The following is a 25399-nucleotide window of genomic DNA, read 5'->3' as shown; positions in this document are numbered from 1 at the left end:
AAGAAAAGGGTACCAAATGAACATAACCAGAGAGTGGAAATGACAAAAGAAAGATTCAGCAAAGGTGAACATCAATCTATAGAAATCAACCAATCTGAAGAACAGAGAGCAAAAAGAAGAAAAATGAACAAGGTCTCAGTGACAAAAATGAGAAGATCTAAAATACACACAATTAGTGTAAATAGAGTCCTGGAAAGAAAGGAGAGAGGGGGGTTGGCACAGAATGTTTGAAAAATTAATGGCCAAAAAATTTCCAAATTTGGTGAAAGACATAAATGTACATATTCAAGAAGCTCAAAAGAGTCCAAACACTTTAGAGTGATAATATACAGAACATCTCTACTCAAATACTTATCAACATTCTTTCCTGCTTTGTGTATCATTAAAACAGATGAGCCTATGACTGTTGAAATGTCTTTTTGTTCTGATCACCTTGAGGTTGTCATGGAAACCATCTTTCTCTTACATCATCCTTGTTCTCATAGAATATGATCAGAATACTTGTTCCTTTTAGGGTTTACCTGTTCCTAAATTATTTTAACATATAAGAAATTTTTAACTCTAAAACAAACATTTGAATTTGAAATACTATTGAACTTAAAAAGCATGGCATGGATTTCAAAGGAAGCAGGAATTTTATTTTTTATTTTTATTTTTTTATACATCTTTATTGGAGTATAATTGCTTCACAATGCTGTGTTAGTTTCTGCTTTATAACAAAGTGAATCAGTTATACATATACATATGTTCCCATATCTCTTCCCTCTTGCCTCTCCCTCCCTCCCACCCTCCCTTTCCCACCCGTCTAGGTGGTCACAGACCACCAAGCTGATCTCCCTGTGCTATGCGGTTGCTTCCCACTACCTATCTATTTTACGTTTGGTAGTGTATATATGTCCATGCCACTCTCTCGCTTTGTCACAGCTTACCCTTCCCCCTCCCCATATCCTCAAGTCCATTCTCTAGTAGGTCTGTGTCTTTATTCCCGTCTTGCCCCTAGGTTCTTCATGACCTTTCTTTTTTCTTAAATTCCATTTATATGTGTTAGCGTATGGTATTTGTTTTTCTCTTTCTGACTTACTTCACTCTGTATGACAGACTCTATGTCCATCCACCTCACTACAAATAACTCGATCTCGTTTCTTTTTATTGCTGAGTAATATTCCATTGTATATATGTGCCACATCATCTTTATCCATTCATCCGATGATGGACACTTAGGTTGCTTCCATGTCCTGGCTATTGTAAATAGAGCTGCAATGAACATTTTGGTTCATGACTCTTTGAATTATGGTTTTCTCAGGGTATATGCCCAGTAGTGGGATTGCTGGGTCGTATGGTAGTTCTATTTTTAGTTTTTTAAGGAACCTCCACACTGTTCTCCATAGTAGCTGTATCGATTTACATTCCCACCAACAGTGCAAGAGGGTTCCCTTTTCTCCACACCCTCTCCAGCATTTATTGTTTCTAGATTTTTTTGATGATGGCCATTCTGACTGGTGTGAGATGATATCTCATTGTAGTTTTGATTTGCATTTCTCTAATGATTTGCATTTCTCTAATGATTAATGATGTTGAGCATTCTTTCATGTGTTTGTTGGCAATCTGTATATCTTCTTTGGAGAAATGTCTATTTAAGTCTTCTGCCCATTTTTGGATTGGGTTGTTTGTTTTTTTGTTATTGAGCTGCATGAGCTGCTTGTAAATTTTGGAGATTAATCCTTTGTCAGTTTCTTCATTTGCAAATATTTTCTCCCATTCTGAGGGTTGTCTTTTGGTCTTGTTTATGGTTTCCTTTGCTGTGCAAAAGCTTTGAAGTTCCATTAGGTCCCATTTGTTTATTTTTGTTTTTATTTCCATTTCTCTAGGAGGTGGGTCAAAAAGGATCTTGCTGTGATTTATGTCATAGAGTGTTCTGCCTATGTTTTCCTCTGAGAGTTTGATACTGTCTGGCCTTACATTTAGGTCTTTAATCCATTTTGAGATTATTTTTGTGTATGGTGTAAGGGAGTGTTCTAATCTCATACTTTTACATGTACCTGTCCAGTTTTCCCAGCACCACTTATTGAAGAGGCTGTCTTTTCTCCACTGTATATTCTTGCCTCCTTTATCAAAGATAAGGTGACCGTATATGCATGGGTTTATCTCTGGGCTTTCTATCCTGTTCCATTTATCTATATTTCTGTTTTTGTACCAGTACCATACTGTCTTGATTACTGTAGCTTTGTAGTATAGTCTGAAGTCAGGGAGCCTGATTCCTCCAGCTCCATTTTTCGTTCTCAAGATTGCTTTCGCTATTCGGGGTCTTTTGTGTTTCCATACAAATTGTGAAATTTTTTGTTCTAGTTCTGTGAAAAATGCCAGTGGTAGTTTGATAGGGATTGCATTGAATCTGTAGATTGCTTTGGGTAGTAGAGTCATTTTCACAATGTTGATTCTTCCAATCCAAGAACATGGTACATCTCTCCATCTATTTGTATCATCTTTAATTTTTTTCATCAGTGTCTTATAATTTTCTGCATACAGATCTTTTGTCTCCTTAGGTAGGTTTATTCCTAGATATTTTATTCTTTTTGTTGCAATGGTAAATGGGAGTGTTTTCTTAATTTCACTCTCAGATTTTTCATCATTAGTGTATAGGAAGGTAAGAGATTTCTGTGCATTAATTTTGCATCTGCTACTTTACCAAATTCATTGATTAGCTCTAGTAGTTTTCTAGTGGCATCTTTAGGATTCTCTATGTATAGTATCATGTCATGTGCACACAGTGACAGCTTTACTTCTTCTTTTCTGATTTGGATTCCTTTTATTTCTTTTTCTTCTCTGATTGCTGTGGCTAAAACTTCCAAAACTGTGTTGAATAATACTGGTGAGAGTGGGCAACCTTGTCTTCTTCCTGATCTTAGTGGAAATGGTTTCAGTTTTTCACCATTGAGTATGATGTTGGCTGTGGGTTTGTCATATATGGCCTTTATTATGTTGAGGAAAGTTCCCTCTATGCCTACTTTCTGCAGGGTTTTTTTCGTAAATGGGTGTTGAATTTTGTCAAAAGTTTTCTCTGCATCTATTGAGATGATCACATGTTTTTTTTCCTTCAATTTGTTAATATGGTGTATCACATGGATTGATTTGTGTATATTGAAGAATCCTTGCATTCCTGGGATAAACCCCACTTGATCATGGTGTATGATCTTTTTAATGTGCTGTTGGATTCTGTTTGCTAGTATTTTGTTGAGGATTTTTGCATCTATGTTCATCAGTGATATTGGCCTGTAGTTTTCTTTCTCTGTGACATCTTTGTCTGGTTTTGGTATCAGGGTGATGGTGGCCTCGTAGAAGGAGTTTGGGAGTGTTCCTCCCTCTGCTATATTTTGGAAGAGTTTGAGAAGGAAAGGTGTTAGCTCTTCTCTAAATGTTTGATAGAATTCGCCTGTGAAGCCATCTGGTCCTGGGCTTTTGTTTGTTGGAAGATTTTTAATCACAGTTTCAATTTCAGTGCTTGTGATTGGTCTGTTCATATTTTCTATTTCTTCCTGGTTCAGCCTCGGCAGGTTGTTCATTTCTAAGAATTTGTCCATTTCTTCCACATTGTCCATTTTATTGGCATAGAGTTGCTTGTAGTAATCTCTCATGATCTTTTGTATTTCTGCAGTGTCAGTTGTTACTTCTCCTTTTTCATTTCTAATTCTATTGATTTGAGTCTTCTCCCTTTTTTTCTTGATGAGTCTGGCTAATGGTTTATCAATTTTGTTTATCTTCTCAAAGAACCAACTTTTAGTTTTATTGATCTTTGCTATCGTTTCCTTCATTTCTTTTTCATTTATTTCTGATCTGATCTTTATGATTTCTTTCCTTCTGCTAACTTTGGGGTTTTTTGGTTCTTCTTTCTCTAGTTGTTTTAGGTGCAAGGTTAGATTTTTTTATTTGAGATGTTTCCTGTTTCTTAAGGTAGGATTGTATTGCTATAAACTTCCCCTTTAGAACTGCTTTTGCTGCATCCCATAGGCTTTGCGCCTTCGTGTCTCCATTGTCATTTGTTTCTAGGTATTTTTTGATTTCCCCTTTGATTTCTTCAGTTATCACTTGGTTATTATGTAGTGTATTGTTTAGCCTCCTTGTGTTTGTATTTTTTACAGATCTTTTCCTGTAATTGATATCTAGTCTCATAGTGTTGTGGTCGGAAAGATACTTGATATGATTTCAATTTTCTTAAATTTACTAAGGCTAGATTTGTGACCCAAGATATGATCTATCCTGGAGAATGTTCCATGAGCACTTGAGAAAAATGTGTATTCTGTTGTTTTTGGGTGGAATGTCCTATAAATATCAATTAAGTCCATCTTGTTTAATGTATCACTTAAAGCTTGTGTTTCCTTATTTACTTTCATTTTGGATGATCTGTCCATTGGTGAAAGTGGGGTGTTAAAGTCCCCTACTACTATGATTGTGTTACTCCCTCTGCTGTATTTTATCGATTTCCCCTTTTATAGACAGCCCTCAGAATGGGAGAAAATATTTGCAAATGAAGAAACTGACAAAGGATTAATCTCCAAAATTTACAAGCAGCTCATGCAGCTCAATAACAAAAAAACAAACAACCCAATCCAAAAATGGGCAGAAGACCTAAATAGACATTTCTCCAAAGAAGATATACAGATTGCCAACAAACACATGAAAGAATGTTCAACATCATTAATCATTAGAGAAATGCAAATCATTAGAGAAATGCAAATCAAAACTACAATGAGATATCATCTCACACCAGTCAGAATGGCCATCATCAAAAAAATCTAGAAACAATAAATGCTGGAGAGGGTGTGGAGAAAAGGGAACCCTCTTGCACTGTTGGTGGGAATGTAAATTGATAGAGCCACTATGGAGAACAGTATGGAGGTTCCTTAAAAAACTAAAAATAGAACTACCATACAACCCAGCAATCCCACTACTGGGCATATACCCTGAGAAAACCATAATTCAAAGAGTCATGAACCAAAATGTTCATTGCAGCTCTATTTACAATAGCCAGGACATGGAAGCAACCTAAGTGTCCATCGCCAGATGAATGGATAAAGAAGATGTGGCACATATATACAATGGAATATTACTCAGCAATAAAAAGAAACGAGATTGAGTTATTTGTAGTGAGGTGGATGGACATAGAGTCTGTCATACAGAGTGAAGTAAGTCAGAAAGAGAAAAACAAGTACCTTATGCTAACACATATATATGGAATCTAAAAAAAAAAAAAAAGGTCATGAAGAACCTAGGGGCAAGATGGGAATAAAGATGCAGACTTACTAGAGAATGGACTTGAGGATATGGGGAGGGGGAAGGGTAATCTGTGACAAAGCGAGAGAGTGGCATGGACATATATACGCTACCAAACGTAAAATAGATAGGTAGTGGGGAGCAGCCACATAGCACAGGGAGTTCAGCTCGGTGGTCTGTGACCACCTAGATGGGTGGGAAAGGGAGGGTGGGAGGGAGGGAGAGGCAAGAGGGAAGAGATATGGGAACATATGTATATGTATAACTGATTCACTTTGTTATAAAGCAGAAACTAACACAGCATTGTGAAGCAATTATACTCCAATAAAGATGTTTTTAAAAAAAAGAGAGAAAAAGGATCAGAACATTAGCAAAGAGTAAAAAATAAAACTAGTCTAGGAAATTAACAGATATGTTAGAAAGAATATAAAAATAAAATATAGACGAAACACAACCAGAAGGTAAAGCAGAACCACAATAGTAAAAAAGAGAAGAAGAAAAAAAAAAATGCAGAAAAGACCTTGGCTGTGGGGGGCGGGGCTTAGGCAGGGGTGGGGTTTAGGTAGTGGGCGGGGCCTATGCTTGGGATCCACAGGGCTGGAAAAGGCCACAGGGAGCGGCTTAGGCTCAACGCAACAGAAGGGGCCCAGGTGTGCCTCTGGTCTCGAAGAGCGGGGGACTCGGCCTGGGAGCCCAGCAGGCTTCACGGTCCCAGGCTGGGGGGGCAAAGGCCCTCAGTTCCTCTCCTGCTCCTCCGGTCTTGGAGGGTCGCTCCCGCCTGCTTATCCTGTTCTCCCTTTGCCTCCCTCCTTTCTATTCTCCCAGGACCCACAAGGCCCCGGGGTGGGGGCGGGGGGGTTGGAGGTAAAGGAAGCAGGAATTTTAGATGGTATCAGAGAAAGAGCCTATCTTTTGCTTCCCTAACTTTCCGTTTATCCCACAAGATAATCCCACAAGGTAATAGTTAGAATGAGCCCTGAAACTTCGGTGGCTTCTTCCTTACCAAGGGAGATCTTCATTTTGCAACAGAGATTGTAGAGTTGCACAATCACATGAGTGCTTTGGATGGTATTCCTTGGAAAAGGCATGTCTATCTACTAAACAAATGGAAACCAGAACCAGCTCTGCAGACATTTCTCCAGAACAAAGAGGCTCCATTCTCACTGCCTGATCCTTCTCAGCAGACTAGAAATCAGCCTTTCAACACAGACCAGCAACACGGAAGGTGGAGTGTGGCCCAGGCTCTTGGGAATCATCTACACTGACGGGCAACCCTAAGTCATCGCCACCTACGCGGATTCCCAGAGCAGGTTCCATACTGAGACTATGGACCCCAGTCTCCCCACCTCTCACTAAGTGTCTATTATTATCGTCATTATTTGCAGGAATTTGAAAAACGTGCTGTGTTTTGTAGACGGGGGCGATTGCCCAGGCCATGCATGGCCTGGAGAGCGAGTCAGAGGCTCTACCTTCTCCCCTCCCGGGCTTTGGCAGCAGGTCCCTTTCTGCAGGGAGGGGTCAGCGTGGCGTCGGGGACGTGTGATCTTTCCCAGCAGCACTGCCAGTGCCAACTCGTAGTAGGTCAGGCCTCTGACTCATTGATAGTGACGAGTCCATTAGAGCTGGCGGGCGCCCGGATTAACTGCAAGCAGCCTGGGTCCTGTCGGTGAGCAAGCACAAGCTGGGGGGCGATGGGGGTGCCGCCTCTGCCTGGGCTGTCCCAGAAGGGAGCACAGGAACCAGAGAAAACGTGTACAGTGATGCCGGGGGGAAGGGTCTGAGCTAAAATTATAAATATTTATGGCTTGGCACAAACCTTAAATTGCTGTAAAAACAGGACATTAACACACACACACACACACGCCTCTCCACGGCATAATTGGACTCTCCCTCCTTGTTTCAAATGCTTTTCCTTAATGGCACGTAGCATTCAACAAGAAATGCCAGAATCCCACCCCTGGGCTCGTCCGCCTGCTGGCAGTGTGCCCACCTGCTTTGAAATCTAGTTTATTGAAATTACCGCACAAATACTTGAAGGATTTTGAAAAGTGATTAATGTGTTTCAACCCACACACATACACTTAAAGAAAGGCAATGCCTGCCATTTGGACAGGCCCAAATGCGCCTTGAGGTGGGCATGAGCGGGTCTGTGCAGACATTGACAAGTAGGTATCTGAGCAGAGGCTCCAAAGGCACTTCTGTTGGGTAAACACAGCAGCTAGAACCTGGCTGAGCTGGACATAGGTTCTGTAACGCGATGTGGCATTTGGTGATTATCTTAAATCATATGACTTGCTTTATATACAGTGGATGGAATTTTTTAAAATAGCCTACTTCCCTGTAAGATCAAGTGAATTGCAAAAATCCTTCAGAGAGACGTTACCCAGTTGCGGTTTCAAGAATTCCAATGGCTCCTGGCGGGTCTATTTTAAATCCTGGTATCACTCACCCTTGGTATACTCAGATCTGAGATTACAGAATTTGTAACACAGGAGGGTAATTCATTGTAAATGATCCAAAACTAGAAACAAGATGTTTTACGTTGTAGGGCTGTGTGTAAACTTTTAGTTAACTTTAGTGAGTTAAGCATAGCATTTCAGTCCTGTCCTATCAAGCGCTGGAAGTACCCAACAGAGGAGGCCGTGTTAGGGAGGAAAGGTGAAGTGATCATGGACTCAATACATTCCCAGACTTGAAAACATTTGTTAGAGAAGGGCTACTTGGAATCAGGAGAGATGTCTTCTGAAGCGCTAAACAGCTAAGTGGTCATCGCTTTGAACTGTAAAATCCAACACACTACAACGCCAACCTTGTTACACCAAAGAGAGAGTCATGGCCTGAAAACCAGATTTGATCAGGTCACTTCCACTGCTTGAATACACACCTTACCTTGTCGCTAACCTGCTACTTCTTCTGCCGGGGGTCTCACCGAGCCCTGAGTCCCCCCATCCACTAATAGCACCTTCCATCACTGTGTTCCGGGTGTGGGTCTTCCTTCCCCAGAGCTTCTTGAGGGCGGGGACCGCATCTGTTCTGTCCACCTGCCATCACACATATTTGTGGGAAGAGTAAATGGCATCTCCTAAAGATGGAGGCCAACAGAGTTTTAATAAACGCTTTTAGCTGATGCTTCTGTTTGGGCTGGTGAATCCTGAGACTTGTGAGTGGGCCTTATTTCCATTTTCTGAGTTTCCTATCCCAACTCCAGCCTGCTCTAAATTATATGGCTTCTAACAGGAACAAAATCTTCATAGGACTGATAAGGGTCAAGTTGATTTTTGATGTATAAATACAATCAACCTAGGAACTAAAATTTGAAGATAAAACAAACTATGTGATGTATGGGTATGACTTGTGCTATCCGTAGAGTTTCTGATAATTTTAAACCTATTACTTTTCCTACTTGAGAAATTCATTTAACTGTCTGACTATTGACAGATGATACAAATGTGCCTAACACGGCCTCTGTAGGTCAGCTCCTGCTTTATTTCTTCACTGCACAAGACCGCATTAGCTCAAAAGCCTGTCGACACCAAACTCAAATTTTTACACATCCAATTATTTTAAAAATAGCCCAGGGCTTCCCTGGTGGTGCAGTGGTTGAGAGTCCACCGGCCGATGCAGGGGACACGGGTTCGTGCCCCGATCCGGGAAGATCCCACATGCCGCGGAGCGGCTGGGCCCGTGAGCCATGGCCGCTGAGCCTGCATGTCCGGAGCCTGTGCTCTGTGGCGGGAGAGGCCACAGCAGTGAGAGACCCGCGTACCACAAAAAAAAAAAAAAAAAAAAAAAAGCCCAAACAAGTAGGTTTTTGGCCATTTAGAGTCTGTTTGCTTTGCATCCCCACAAAGCATCACCTGATAGTTGGTTAGAAGTAAAAGGAAGGAAACAGAGGTGCTCACACTAGTCAAAGAAGCTGCGGTGATGATTTTAATATCAGACAAGAGTAGCCTTCAAAGCAAAGGGCATCCCCAGAGCAATCAGGTCACTTTGCAGTGATAAAGGGGTCCAACAATCCTAAAGGTGTATTCCCTTAATAACAGGGTTTCAAATATAGGGAGTGAAAATGATAGAACTGCAATGAAAAATAAATAAGTTCACAATTACAGCTGGAGATTCCTAAAACTTCTTTTCGAAAATTGGTAAAACAAATAGACAGGAAATCAGCAAAAATATATAAGACTTGAGCCAAAAAATATCAACCAAACTGACCTAATTGACATTGACAGAACATTCCACCCAGGATAGCAGAATATATGTCCTGTTCCAGTACCCTTTCCAAGATCAGCCATATTCTGGGTCACAAAACAAACCTTAATAAATTTAAAAGCATTCCGGTTGTACAAATTATGTTCTCTGATCCCGATGGAATTAAGTTAGAAATCTCTAGCAGAAAGATATCTGGAAAATCCTCAAACATTTAGAAACTAGATAACACACTTCTAAGTAATACATGGGCCAAAGAAGAAATTTAAAGGGAAATTAGAAAATATGTTGACCTCCTAACAAGGGAGTTCATTATCCTTTGATGGTGTGAAATGATGACATTTGCATTTTCAAGTCACTCTGTGTGGGTCACTGGTGTCATCAAGAAGAGCAATTTGAAGCTTGATGGTAAACGGAAGGCACGTAAGGTCATAGCTGGAGGGGAAGTTGGGGTCCTGAAAAAGGTTTTGTGTATATGAAAAAAATGTATATAAAATTTTCACCACTTTCATTGAAACTTAGCTCCCATTTCTGAAACTTCAGCCATGTCACACTCTCCCCACCACCATCTCCTCTTAAACTCACTTGCTCAGGTTTGCCCTTGGTCTTGATTCTTTGTCGGGATCCACACTTCAGTCCAACGATGGTACCCGTTTCCTCTCCATCAGCCCCTCCAGCTGTGCTTCCATCCTGCTCTAACCACATGCACGACTATCGTTGTAACCGACCTCCCGCAAATGCTGCACTGACATCCGTTGTCTCCCTCTCAGAAGCCCACCCTATGCCTGACCTCGAGCTGGCACACAGGGGACATCACACAGAGCTGCCTGGTCTCACTCCAAATGCCTGACCTGCAACCCCACAGAGCCCCACTGAGCAGTGGTCCCACTGCGTGTCTCAGGAAGGCTCGTCCCCTAACTGTTCTTTCTGCCCCACACCCCCATTCTCCAGCCAAGTGACCTTAAAATGTTGACAGGATCAAGTTACGTACTATTAAAACCTGCCCATAGCTTCCAAACACACTTGGGATAAAATCCGCCTTCTTTACTGGGGCCTTTGGGGCTGACCTCTGTGGCCTCAGCTCTCCAGCTCACCGTCTGCCCTCCCTCGCTCCCCACGCTCAGGCCACACTTTGGGGGATCCTATGGGGATGTTAACATCTTACTTGTTGTTCAGAGTCCGTGGGGTCCCCTTCTTCTGGGAAGTCTTCTCTCTTTAACTGCCCCTGCTTTGTTGCTCTCTGCCTTCCCTAAATTTCCATTCCCTTTAGAGTCTATCCCACATCATTCTGAGCTCTGATTGCTACTCACGTTGATTTTTTGTTGTTTTTTTTTCACACTTGGACTCTAACCTTGTAGGTAAAAGACCTGTGTCTGTTAATTCCCGGCTACAGTTCTGACCACAAAATGGGCCTCAAACACTGAGTTTAGTGACTGCTAGGAAGCAGGTGAGGTGGGGAGCCTCTCCTGGGATGGATGTGGGGAGGGGCTCTGCCGTGGACACACACAGGCTCCGGTTCTCCCCTTTCTGGCTCTGGGACCTACGGCAACTTATGTAACCTGTCAGCATCAGTTTCCTCATCCGTAAAATGGGAACAATAGTAGTACCTGCCTAATAAAACTGTAGTAAGGATAAGATGAGATAATTTGAAAAGAACGTACCCTAGTACCTAGCACGTGGAAGGTATTCTATAAATGTTATCTGTTATTATATACTCTTTTTTTTTTTTTCTGTACGCGGGCCTCTCACTGTTGTGCCCCGCCCCTTTGCAGAGCACAGGCTCCGGACATGCAGGCTCAGTGGCCATGGCTCATGGGCCCAACCCCTCTGTGGCATATGGGATCTTCCCGGACCAGGGCAAACACCCGCACTTTAAAGCTCTGAGTGAAAAGCTCATTTAAGTCCTTATTGTGAGATGTGCATGTGGAATCTGTCCCCAGGTGGCCTCCTCACCCCTCCTCCGGCCATTCCTCCTGCACCTTCTGGGGCCTTTTTGTTCTGACGACGGGTGGGCTTGACCCCCAGCAGCGCGGCCGCCAGTGGTGAAGCAGGAGCCTCCTGCGGGGATCGTGCGCTGCAAGGCGGCTGCACAGAATTCAGGTGGCAATGCGGATTATCTTTGGTGGCATAATAATTCATAACTTGTGTTCACACATTTATCGGGCGTATCTGTGAACAGTAGACTCGTGACACAGGTATTTGTTGCGTGTGTGATGATACACAGCTGACCACACACATCGTATTTCCCTTCAAGAGACGACTGCAGTTGCCTGTGTACGGCAGGGTCCCACAGACGCTTTCTGTAAAGGGCCAGAAAGTAAATATGTGGTCTTCATGGGCCGTCCACGAAGCCACTGCAGCAACTACTCCCCCACCTTTGTAGCCCAAGAGCAGCCGTGGAAGTGCGGACAGGAGCCGGCAGGGGCACGGCCTGGCCTGCGGCCGAGTCTACAGACTTGGATCTTCAGAAACTTCCCTCCTTCAGCAACCTTGGCTCTTGAACTAAGACTCGAGAAATAAGAGGAGAAAAGCAAAAGCCTCTAAGCATCCGAAGGAAACATCAACAGTTTGTGACCCAAAGTTCCCCGCCTTGTACATCAAACAGCCGCCCAGCCCGTGGTCCCCACGGACTGACTTCCATTTTCTGAAATGTTCTTATAATCTCTTGGACGACTGGCCGGTTTTTGTAATGTTTTATTGGTGCACAGCCCCGCCCCTGTCAGGCAGCCTCTGTGACCAGCCTCCCCTGAGCCTGGTTTACAAAGCCCGAAGCAGTTGCTCTTTGGCCTTTTAGAGAAAAGGTGAGCCAAGCCCTGCTCAGCTCATCACTTTAGGACCAGACTTTGGGATCCAGGACCTGGCACCTGGCTGTCGGTTGTATCTCTCCCTCAACATACTTAATAAAGAGCCATTGTCTACATGCTTATAAATACAAAGCCCCAGAAGGGAACAAACATGAGTCTAATAATTAAAATGAAGTTAATTAAAGCAGCTCAAGTAGGTACCATCAACAGTAACATCTTATGCAACAATTATTTGCCCAACATATTGACTCTGAGTCTCCTAAAATGCCGATTCCAGCTTTATCGCTAATTAGGCCAATTATTATATTTGCTTGGGTAATAGCTGCTCTTTTCCCCCAAGTAAATTAAACGCGTATGCAAATATGCATCAAATGCCAAGATGGTTTTCATCCTCTGACCTTCTGAAACTTATCAGAGCCTTTATAAGGGTGGGGTTCTTCGGGAGAAGCAGCAAAGGCCAGGTTATTGCGACACGCCCACCAAAGAGAGACAGCAACCAGATGATGATTAAGGAAGTTAGCCTCAGGCCGCTGCACGAAAGCAGTGCTGAATGGTGAAATAAAACCCAGGCAGATATGAACTGGCATTAGGAGCAATAATAGAATGTAAGGGCGAATGGAAACCAAGAAGCAAATCTACCTGGTTCTGAGGCTGGGACCTAACAGGTGAGTGGCCACAGCAGGTGACACGCAGCCTGCACGGGGGGTGTCTCATGACCTCCATGGATAAGGTAGGAATGGATAATTGCTCAAAGAAGTTTTCAGGAGCCTGAATCCGGAGACCACGCACCAGTGTGGTCCCTCGGCTGGCCCCTGGCCCCTGCCCTGCCCTCCTCTGTCCCCTACTTCCCCTGCTCTCCTTCCTCTGTTTCTGTCCCCTCTCATACCTGCCGAACCCCTCCTTGCCTTTGGGTCCTCATCTTGGTAGGGCTGGAGGTCGGCCCCTTCAGGCGTGAGGGGGATGGGTGGGAATCCAGCTCTCCCTTCCCTAAAATCACAGAGAGTATGCCACCACGCTCATCGAGCTTCATCCAGGATCAGATGTGCCCTGGTACCGAAAGTGTGTCATTTTAGGCAACAAACACGCCCTGCTTCCCGTTTAAATGTTGCCTGGCCAATGGGTGTTCAACTGCATGTACTGTACCTTGTTTAGTCAAAGTGGTTGTCGTGTCATCTAAGTCCCCTGTCCCTTCCTTCAAGGAGCTTACACTGTAATCGCAGAGACAAAGCTGAGGCAAACACTTTAGAAAACAGTGAGTATTTCAAAAGCCCTAAGGGCAGGGCAGCAGGAAGAACACAGCAGCAGCCCGCGTCCCATCAGGCGTGAGCCTCTCCCAAGTGAAAATTCCCGGCAGGGACTGCTGACCTGGGGTCCGTGGACCCTCGACTGGACCAGGAGCCCTCTGTCTGTCCCCACACGTGTGTGTGCACGGTGACCTCAGAGGAGAGCCCCAGCTTCCCACCAGTTCCCACAAAGGCCACGCCCACCCCACGGACACACACGCGCCCGTGAAGGGTCTGCTCTAGGGTTGTAGCAAGTCAGACAAGAGGGCAGCTTAGAGCAAGGCAGGCAGCGGTCCCTGAGGAGAAGGGAGGTCCCTGCGTGAGAAGTGCTGAGACCGCGGGGGAACCGAGGAGAGGAAGGCAGGGACCATGCTAGGCGCCCGGACAACCTCAGGGCAGAAGAAACCCTGGAGGAGAGAGTGGGGGGCTCGGGAGTCAGGACGCACACGGCCTTGGGGGGACCATCCCCAGGCTGCCGAGCCCCCTGCCACCCGAAGATGCTGGAGCAAAGCAGGAGGGCCGAGCCCTACCAGGTGGCCAAGGACACACAAAAAACTAACTTTTAATACAAACACCAAAACATTTGTTTGATCAATGTGTTCAAAGACAGTTTTGGCTTGGGCCACGTCAAAGCTGAAATTGATCATCGTGGTGGGAATTCTTATTCTTAATAGAACATGACACGGTCGTGTGGATCTTCAAGCAAGTTCACCAATAGTGCAAGCCTGTCGTGTCTTACTTCCAGATCCTTTTCTTGAACCTCCTTCAACTACTCGGTTCTAACATCAATGTCTTTAATTGCTGTGAAGGAAAAGCAGTTATACTGGAAAGATGATGTCAGGGGCTCACCGGGGTCCAAATGTAAGACAGCTTAGCACCAAGGAATAATGGTGGAAAATGTAGTTGGGCGTTTGGGTTATTTTAAAAAGTCCCAGGTGGATGACTGCAAGATGATTAAGGTCCTACAGTCACAGCAGCCACCGAAGTGAGGATGATTTTAATATCAGAATCTTCTACAGCTGTAGAAACATTTTCTTCTCTTGAATTGACTTAGATAAAATTGAAGAAACTCATTTAATGCTTGGAAAATTAGGTACACATCTCTCTTTTCTGGTTCAGAGATAAACACGAAGACAGGGAAGTGGAGTTAACAACAATTCATCACTCTCTGTTTCCACCTTGACTGGGAAGAAAGCCCATTTGAGATTTATTTTAAATGATTCAATGTAACGTTTAGAAACATGAAGCAGATTAAAAATCCATGTGTTGTTTTTACAAAAATAAACATGGGGAAAACATACAGAATATGTAAGCCTGCTGCTTTGACTTGAGCAAAGCAATTTAAGTGTGTATGATTTAACTATGATGGCGCCCATCCTTCTAATAAGCACAGGGCGTAAAAATATCCTCTCCAATCCATGATTAATATGTTTAGTGAGAGACATTTCACCTTGTAATAACTTGACAAGTATCCACTTCAATTAGTAACGGTACACACACAAACCAAATCAATGTCGTGCTTCCTCATTTAATGGAAAAATTAATCTGAAAAGCATAATTAAATAAGCACTATTTTAAAATAGCATGCCTCATTCTTCTTTTTCTCTCCCTCCTCCCTCCCTCCCCCACCTCTTTCTCCTTCTTCCTAAATGAAATTGGATTTAACAGAATCAAAAGGCTTTAAATCAAATCTGCCTAAGATCACTCATGAGTAAAAGTAAACTAGTGTCTAAACCTTGGCAATAAACGACTTAGAGAAACGTTTGCACTGGTTCCTAGGAAAGCCTGATGGATGAGATAGGAGCTTTCGTGCTTGGAGGCAAAGCTCTGACCTAGATAAACCCGGGGTGTCTGGAGCACCTTGCCTCTGGGACTCTGTCAGCCTAAAGGACATCCTCAGACCTTTGAGAAACTATGTTGAAGTGTGGACCCCAGAAATGCTCACTTTGCACTGAAAACAAAACAAAGCTCTGTTAATGGTTTAGTGTAACACAAAATTGTTAATATACACAAAGTTCAGCAACTGAAACATTTTTCTAGAGACCAATTCTTTGATTCAAGAAGCAAAATGGAAAGAAAGTACCTGGGTTGATTTCAAGGCAAGCCTTTTAAAGCTGCAGTTCTGAGGGTATTGGAGTTGCCTCCAGAACAGGTAGTGGGAAGGTCCTCTGAGATATTTCTGGATGGTGCCTGGGAGACCCCTACGTCGTCCTACAGCTGAGACGGACCTGGGGAGGGCTCGGTCCTCTTGGGGTCTTGCATGAGTGTGTCAGCAGGGGTGGAGTGGACAAGGCTGGTCCACAGGGGGCATCTGTGACCCTTTCCCTTGAGTTCCTCCTCCCTCTACAAAGCCCTCCCCTTATCTGCCACCCACCCACCCATAAAGAAGCCCTTCTTTAGCCAAACCCACCCCTCAGCTGAAAGAAGAAAGGAGGCACTTTTCAGTCTGCACGTCAGGCCGTAAGTCTTTCCTGCGTGGGGCTGGCAACCTCCCACCCCCAAATAAGGAAAGTGAGCTGGGTGCAGATGCTCCAGCCCCACCTGTGCGTGATTGCCCCAATCCTGCAGGTCCAGGCTGTGAAGGAGGCTGATGAGGACGCCCCAGGCAAGGAGGAATCCTGTGTTTTTTTACAAAGACTAACCACCCTTTCCACCAAAATGGTGGTTCTCAAACTCTGGTGTGGGTCAGAATTACCTGTGCATCGGAAACATGGTAACAGTGATAACAGCACCTAGGTTCCACTGGGCACTTACGGCCAGGCACTATTAGAATTGCTTTATTTTGATTTCTCTGCAAGGTGATGAGGAGTAAAGCAGAGATGTGCAGCTAAGTATGTAATCACTGGTTCTGTGGAAACCCACAACCCCTGATCCATAGCATTTGCCAGTTTCTCTGATGGAAATACTCCAGTTATGGCCAACTCCAGCTGCCAATGTGACATCACCAGACGGCGTGGGGAAGAGCTGGCCACAGGCTCTCACCCCATCTTACTGATGGAGAACCAAAGGCACCAAAGGTGCCAGACGTTCCAAACCAGCATCCCCTACCAGTAAACCCTGAGGGCGGGTGTGTGGACTCCACCAGCTCCACTGGTGGGTGTGAAGTTCCCCAAGAGAAGTAACTCTGCCCCGGGCCATGCTGGGGTGCAGCCACCACATCGGCTCAGAGATAGAGGGACCCAGGCCCACGTGTGTGTGTGTGTGTTCTTGGCTGAGCCAGTTTCAGCCAAATGTTATGGAGAGAATTTGGAGGAAATGGCAGCTGTAATACTCGGGCCCATAGGAATAGCAAACTCCACCCGGATGACAAAGTGGAAATCATATTTTAGTGTCCAGCCACCCCTCTTCCCAGCCACCAGAGGAAGAAAGAGAACTAGGAGGCCCCCAAGAGTCCTCTACCAATCTCCTCGACCATCATTCTCAAACTTCTTGGGGGCTTCCCTGGTGGTGCAGTGGTTGAGAGTCCACCTGCCGATGCAGGGGGCGCAGGTTCGTGCCCCGGTCTGGGAGGATCCCACATGCCACGGAGCGGCTGGACCCGTGAGGCTGGGACCGTGAGCCATGGTCGCTAAGCCTGCGCGTCCGGAGCCTGTGCTCCGCAACAGGAGAGGCCGCAACAGGAGAGGCCACAACAGTGAGAGGCCCGCGTACCGCAAAAAAAAAACAAAAACAAAAACAAAACAAAAAAAAAAACTTCTTGGACTCAGGACTCCTTTACACACTTACAAATTATTAAGGGTCCCCTAAATAGCTTTTATAAATATATACGTATATAAATATGTGTATATACATGTGTCTAGATAGATAGATAGGTTTTTAAATATTTATTAACTCATTCATTTAAAATAAGATAGTAAATTTATTACATGCTAATGTACATATCCTTATCAGGAAAAACTATGTTTTCAAAAAAAAATTAAATTCAAAAAAGTTTTTTAATAAGAAAATTTTCTCAGAAAAGAAAAGGGGGACTATTTTCATTGTTGCAAATCTCTTTCATGTCCAGCTTAATAGGAAGTTGTTGGACTCATATCAGCTTTGCATTCAACCTTTTGCAATAGTGTGGTTTTGGGTTCAAATTAATATTATCTCTGATCTTATTAGAAAAATCTTGAAGTTTGGGGTAGCTGCAAAGCTTAGAGTGGTGAATAAAAGTTTTCCAAAATTCTAGTTTTCACTTCAAAACTCAGTTTATCATTGGCAAATAAATACCTTTAGTTTTCTTCCTTAAAGAAACAGGCTCATTTCCTGCATTTTGGAGAAAGTATCTGTCACTGGGTCAAGTCTAGATAAGCACGATTTTCTGCCCCTCTTTCTGGCAGGCAATGACGCTGTCCTGCGAACCGGGACCAGTCCAGTGGGGGCCCCCGCCCAAGGCCTCTCCTGGGGCTGACGGGCACCCGGGAGAGCCTGGCGGGGCCCCAATCCCTCTCCCAGACGTGCCCAGGGCCTGTCCTCCAGGGTCAAGACGAGACACCATCACACTGCTGCGCACTTGCTTTTCACAGGGCGTGTGGAGAAGCACGGCCAAAGCCAGCGCTTCGCCCACCACTGCTTTGGTGCCATCAGAGCAACAGTGAAAGGGGCCCAGCTACCAGGAAGCCATGAGAACCTCAGCCACCGGGACCAGGAGTGGTGTTGGGGGGAAAACAGACACCACAGCAAACTCAGCCCCTGGTACCACCTGTGCTGACGGGAGCCAGGAGAGCTGGACCGCGGTGGCTGCTTACACTGGATGGATCACACTCTTCTCTTTCCAGTGGAGAAAACTGGAAAAAATGAATCCTGCAGGTCATGACCCTTTGCCTCCCAGCCACCATGTTGAAAATTCAGTGGTTCCACCATCCTAAAGCCAAGTGCCTCCATCAGTGACCACGTGTTCCTGACCTGAGCCAGAACCTCTCAAAACCCCAGACGAGTGGGGTCTGGACTATGGTCCACCTCTCTCTGGAGATACTGCCACACAGACACCGTTCAGGGCACAGACCCCGAACTCCAGCACTTTGCAGCCCTTTTTTTTCTCATCTATCTGGTGTGGGTAATTCTGACCCACACCAGAGTTTGAGAACCACCATTTTGGTGGAAAGGGTGGTTAGTCTTTGTAAAAAAAGACTGGGGGTGTAGGACCCACCCCCAGGGAATCTTACAACAATTAAATGGGATAATTTGAGGAGGATGCTGGCCCCGCGACAGCCCTTTCAAAGCAAGGTTTACCACCAGCTCACTGCTGAAAATGTCGTGCAGAAGAAACAGTCACAGCTTCTGCCTTCACACACTAACAAACAGAAGGAAAATTCCACCTGGAGGGGTGTGAGCCACGTAATCGGGTTGACTGGCGCCCAGCGTAAACTGCCGACTGTGGGTTATGTAAACTCTGCTAATTTATTAGCGAGGGAGTGGCAGTGGAGGATCAAGGTTGATTTGTTCATGTCTGGAACAAGGAAAAAGTCATGATTTTCAAGTCTGACCATGTCAGACTCTGACGGTTAAATGGGCAGCCCTCACGCTAATCCGCACAAGAGCGGGCAGGGTGCGAGGAGGGCGAGGCTGAGCAGGAAGCACGGGGCAGGCCCCGAGCTGAGCCTTTTCCTGCACACCAGCCCCTCCATAACCGGCCTTCCTTGCCAGCCCTGGCCACTCTCGGCTGCAGCACCAGCTCCTCTGCAGGCTCTGAGGGCGGCGACCCCACCAATCCTCCAACCAAGCACGTTCTGACCCATGTGAACCTGGGTGGGCTTCGACAGATACACAGATTTCCAGAAATACTGTTTAAAACAAATGGATAGAAGTATGTGTTTGTGTCTGCAATAGGAGGAAGAGCAGAGAGTGGGCCTTGATTCAATTCACTTGTAATAAAAATATTTGAGAGGTTCTCAGTTCTCAGCTTAGCTGCACAGAAACCTGAACCATAGTAGCTTTAAAAGAAGGGCTCAATTTTCAACTTCATAAGTTTCAATGTAAGCAGCTGCTAGTGTTGGTACAGTCGCTGAGTATTGCCAGGACTCACATCTCTGCACCTCTTTTACCCTCTCCCTCATGGTTGCAAGACAGTTGCTGCAGCTCCAACCGTCACATTCACATTCAAGCCAGGACCAAAAGACCACATCAGCCACATCTGCCCCCTTTTATCAGGAAAGAAGCAGCATTCCTAGAGATCCACAGCAGCTTTGGGCTTATCATCTGTCACTGCAACCAGTATGTCATCCCTGGTCACAAGGGAGGCTAGAAAGGTAAGTACCTGGGTCTCTTCCTCCCCGTCACTTCTTGTGGTTCCTCTAGCGAGGATGTGGGGAGGAATACAGCGTAGGTAACAGGTTCCAGGTAAATGTCAGTGTCACTGCCTTCACTGAACACACTTGCTCTCTCTGTGCTCAGCAAGTGAAGTTAGTTTGGAGGGGTGGCTGTGAAGCTGCTGGCTTTTCCAGTGTTGACCGTGATAAATCCTTGTTATTCTGAAGACACCAGGGTCATCATTTTCCTCCCCTGGAGGACGTCTGTTGCCAGAGGCCCTTGGATATTAGCAAAGAATGGCCAAGAGCAAAGGAAAAGTGAAGCAGCATCTGTCATGTGCTCTACGCACTGGAAATGCTGAGCCTCAGGCGAAAAAATGGAAATAAATGGTTAAAATGAGGAGGCGCAATCATCCCCCTGTGCTGATGTCCCCTGTTTAGCTGAAAAGAACAACTTGAAGAAAAGTGAGTGTCGGGCATTCACTGTAAGATAGAGAGCCTGTTATGAAGTCAAACCTGGGATGCGACACTTTTATTTTGCTGGGTCGCCTCCGCTTTTAGGGTCTCTGTGTTCAGGGCCAAACTTCGGAAAAATTCAACTTTGGGCAAAACAGGTGGAGAAATGTTTGCATTTGAGAGACTTCATCAGTCCTGGGGTTTCCACAGTGCCCGGGCAAAAAGAGAAATACCCCCTCCCCAGCCCCTCAGAGGCCTCATTAAGGTTTTACACTCAAACAAGCTCATTGTATGCTCTTAAGAGTTAAGAATTTAATAAAGTTTAAGATAATTTTCCAAAATGAAGGAAGAAGAACCATGTGTTCAGAAAGTGTTCGGGTGAATGGGCTTCAGACGTGCATGTCACCTGGGGATTAAGGAGGCTCAGTCTTCATTCCTCTTGCTTGGGGACTGGTTCCTGGAAGGCACAGCAGAAACCCCACAGCAGATCGTCGGCCCGGGAACGAGGAGGGGATGAACCGGACGGACAGAGCCAAGACACGAGGAAGAGTTGGGGGAGCATCGCTCCTGAAATGGGCAAGCAGAACAGAGGGAAGGCAGTGACTTGTCTAGTAAAAGCCCCTCACCCACGGGGGCTGAAACCGAGGTCGGAAAGGTCAGAGGCTGTCCCAGAGTCCGAACAAGGCAGAAACCAGAGCAACGCCAAGCCCTCGGGGACGGGGTGGACCAGCCAAGGGAGCCAGGGTAGGGGGCTGGGTGTCCGGGAACCAGAAACAGTGCAGAGCTGAGTGGGGACCCTTCGAGGCTAGTGCCCAGCGCTCGGGGCTCCGGGTCCCTCTGCGTCCAGAACCCCAGCCTGTAGCTTCACGTTCTCATACCTCAGGCTACCCCGCAGCCATAAATCCATCCCAATGTCCTATAATTCAGCCCACATTTCTTCATACACAAAACGCCATCAAATTCCACGCCAAAAATAACTCAGTTACTGTCACTGGCAATACGTCACTTGTTATTCGGGTTTGGAAGCCTCTCAATGGGGTCCTACCAGTCCTGCCCCTTTGGGTTTACGGTCACCTCCCCGGAGGAGAAAGCAGGTGTAAGTTCAGGATGAAAGAGCTCTGATTTCCCTTAGCATCTTGCCGCCTGCCTCAGGCTCAGGGGCCCACGAGCCACAGACCTGTCAGCTGGGATGTGAGCCTGTCTGTCTGTCCATGAGGAGAAATCCCTCCCATCTCACAGTTTGACTTTCGGCTCGTAATCCACGCTAGCAAGGTTTCTCCTTACTGCATCTGTGCCTTTATTACGGGACCTTGATCGGTTCTGCAGTAGGCGGGGTATGAACAAATGAAGCCAGGGAGCACCCCGAGCTGCTCAGACCGCGGTGTGCACTGCCGAGATGGGGATAAGCCGCCAGAGCGACGGGCCTCACGCGGGGACAGTGCCAGCCTGGCATGCGCGAGGCAGGAGGGGCCGGGCCATGTGTCCATCCAGCTCCAGAGGACGGGAGGGCAGCCCAGGTTGGTGCAGGGCCCAGTCTCCAACATTCCACTTCTGGCCTGGAAACTCAGCACTTCCAGAGGATTAGTTGAGAGACGGGCACAGACCGGTGCCTGAGGATAGGAAGCAACATTTCGGAATCTTCCACATCATCCCCAGGCAGGAACGGTGCAGCCTGGGCTTCCACGGAGGCACTGGGAAACCCAGGTGGTCACGGCTCCCAGACGGCTGAGGTCCCTCCAGCTCCAGCCTCGGGGGCACCCTTAGCTTGTTCCCAGCGATCCGTCCTGTGCACCAGAGAAACAGTGGGAAGCACAGCCTGCGTCTGTTTCTTGCTTCTGCATTCATGGCCCCGTCCTACTCCCCCTACTTTCTGAGGGAGGACGTCCCGCAGACACAAGTCTGATCCCAGGGACTTGCCGGCCTGCCAAGCCGTGGGTCACAATCTGACATTTCCTTCTGCCCACATGTGTTGGAACTTCACCTTAAGAAGAAGAGAAAGAAAGCTGTGGACCACAGACAGATGCTTCATGTATACTTGAGAAGGCATGGGAACTTTTAACCCATATTGATTATAAGAGTATGGGGAAACCTGAAATACACTTTGGAAATAGATATATACACCCCTCCATACACAAATATTCCACATATACTTTTTCATATCATGATACTTGGATTTACAATAAGAAATACATACTTGGTTTTCATCCTGATTCTGGAACAGAGCTCCTAAACCTGAATTTCCTGAGTGTTGAGTTGGTGACGGTGCCTTTTGTCTTGTTAAAGAGGTGACTTTGGAAGCATCTGAGGAGGGGGCCGGTGGCCAGGAGAACCCACCATCATTAGAGCGATAGAAGTTTCAGTCTCACCTGCTGACCCCGGGGACAGGGGAGGGGCCGGAGGTTGAATCAGTCGCCAATGGCCAGTGATCTAATCAATCGTGCCCATCTAAGGAAGCCTCCATAAACCCCAAAAGGACAGGTCTGGAGAGCTCCCGGGTTGGGGAACTTGAGGTCACCTGGGGACAGCGGTACCTGGGCAGAGCAGGGAAGCTTGCCCCCTCCCTTCCCCATACCTCTCCTACTTCCTGAGATACATCCTTTATAATAAACGGGTGATCTAGTTAATAGCATGTTTCTCTGAGCTCTGTGAGCTGCTCTAACAAACTGGCTGAACCCGAGGTGGGGGGTCCGGGGAGCCCCTGATCTACAGCCAGCTGGTCAGGAGCACAGGTGACGACCTGGGCTTGTGACCGGCGTCTGGGTTGGGGCCGTCCTGTGCGGCCGAGCCCATACCCTGCAGGCTGTGATGCTCTCACAGGGCAGAGGGTGTCAGAACTGTGAGGACCCGCCGGACCCCAGGAAGCTCGCACATTCGGTCGGAAGAACGCACGCCGGTGCCCACGCGCAAGCTAGAGCATCAGAGCATCTGAGATCAGACATCTCATGGGTCAGACACTCTTTAAAACAGTCTGCTGAGCTGTCTGTGCATTCGCATTTTTCTGAGAAGTCTGTATCTTTCATCCGATTCTCAGAGGGGTTCACGTCCTTGGAATGTTTACATCAACCAACTCAACACCTTTATCTGAGCCATTCTGTTGATACTAGTAACGCAATAAAAAGGTGAAAATGGGGCTTCCCTGGTGGCGCAGTGGTTGAGAATCTGCCTGCCAATGCAGGAGACACGGGTTCGAGCCCTGATCTGGGAAGATCCCACATGCCGCAGAGCAACTGGGCCCGTGAGCCACAACTACTGAGCCTGCGTGTCTGGAGCCTGTGCTCTGCAACAAGAGAGACCGCGACAGTGAGAGGCCCGCGCACCGCGATGAAGAGTGGACCCCGCTCGCCGCAACTAGAGAAAGCATCTCGCAAGAAATGAAGACCCAACACAGCAAAAATAAATTAATTAATTAATTTTAAAAAAGGTTAAAATGACCCTAACTTTTACACTATTTGATGTGATTTGGTAAAAATCTTATTTATAGACTTTTAACAATAATTTCCGTTTGAACTTTAAATAATAGAACTAGACTTTGATACTTATGTCTAGCTATTTAGGAAAATGTACAAAATAATATTTTTATTCTTTTGAAAGTGAATGGATACTTAACGGGGTCTTAAGACAATTAGCTCTCTTTAAAAGTCATAAGCAAATGCCTGTATTTTTTCTTAACTTAAATTACCAAATCCTTTCTTCTGCTGGTAGTTCAAGGTGAATCCATTCAACTTCTGTCTAAATCCCTACACTGTCAACTGTAAGACCTTAAGCCAATCGGTTTATTGTACAAATGCAGACAGTTAACCAGATGCCAGGGACCAAACCAGGTAACAGCTGATGTTGAAGACAGTTGATATCAATGCTGGATAATCTTATCGTCAAAAATAGGGCAAGGGGAAGGATGTGTCCTGTAGACCAGACGGAGGACACCGTCTGCTGTGCTGGCGGTTGGAGGAGCGTAGCTGCCTGAGTGCAGGTGAACGGGCCCAGGTGACCGCGAGTCCAGGACCCTGACACGGTCATACGCTCGTGCCCACTCCCATCCTTCTGTTCCTTGACGTCTCTGCAGGAAGCCCTCCTCACTCCCCACCCCACCGTCCCCGCTAAGGGCCAGGGTGTAATTTACAGCATCCCCTGTCACCGCACCTTTGATGCTGCTCTGTAATTATCTCTCACTTGCTTCCAATCCTGGCTGCAAGCCCCTGCTCGGAGGATTCTGACACAAGTTTGGAGCTCAAGAGATGCTCTTGTCTGAAGGAAAGGAGGGTCCATTCATAAATCATGAGCAAATAGAAAAATATAGGGAACCAAGCATGCATTTGAAAACTGCCTCATCTATCTTGAATTGAAGCCCCAATTCAAGGATTTTTAAGTGCTTTCCATGAACACAGCAGAGATGCCCGAGCCCCGTCTCTGCACCCACGAGCGACCAGACGCCCATCACTCATCCCCGTCGGGCCCCAGCCCTGGGCGACAGATGTGCCCCTGCAGCCTGCGGGTTCCTCTGTGCTTGTCGACAGGGAGCCTTGCCCAACAAGTGATTTGTACACTTTTCAACTTCCTTGACAATTCAAGCCCCTGTGTGGCATGTTTGCATCTCAGGGGACAGGTTTCGGGCACCAGGAGACAGTCACCCTTTAGCATCATCAGCTAATCAGCCGGCAGTGTTTCCAAAGGGCCTTTGAAGCCTCTGAGGCAGAGGCAGTTAAGAACAGCAAGGTCCAAGTCTCTGTTAATCAAACAAAAGCAACACTGCCCGGAGCCGTCAGCTCCTGGGCTTCCCCGCCAGGACAGCGGACCCACCGAGAGGGGCCACCACTCAAGGTCACCAGAGGGCGGCCTGGAAGAGCGTCCCGACCTGGAGACGGCGAGATGCCCCAAAGCGCCGAATACAGAGGTTCAGAGTTTTCAACGAGCCCACGAGAAGCTCTGCTGTCCAGTGGCGAGTCCAGCTCCCCGCGTCGCCCCGGCCCACGAGCGGGCTGTCTTCGACCTCGGCCTCCAATCCCCCCGCCCCAGCCTGTCCCTGGCGTCCCCCTGCTGCCCGGCCCCATGCACCCTCCTCTCTCTCCTCTCACGTCGCGATCAGATCAAAGGCTGCGCTGAGATCAATAAATCACGTCTAATGGGAAAAGCGGTCCGTCGTGTCGCTGCTTTG

At 46.5% G+C, this 25399-nt stretch overlaps 1 long non-coding RNA gene across 1 annotated transcript in view; it reads right to left on the bottom strand.

Annotated features, from left to right (window-relative positions):
• Positions 1 to 20546: 20546 nt before the first annotated feature.
• Positions 20547 to 25399, bottom strand: part of LOC308624519 — a 67776-nt gene continuing 62923 nt past the window's right edge. Inside the window, exon 4 of the long non-coding RNA XR_014016977.1 lies at positions 20547 to 20814. This is a non-coding gene — a long non-coding RNA (uncharacterized lncRNA). The remainder of the gene's footprint in view (positions 20815 to 25399) is intronic.

The sequence above is a fragment of the Mesoplodon bidens genome (assembly GCF_964165515.1).
Source record: "Mesoplodon bidens genome assembly, chromosome: 10".
Lineage (NCBI taxonomy): Eukaryota > Metazoa > Chordata > Mammalia > Artiodactyla > Ziphiidae > Mesoplodon > Mesoplodon bidens.
The sequence above is the reverse complement of the archived record's forward strand: the minus strand, read 5'-3'. Positions and strand labels throughout refer to the sequence as shown.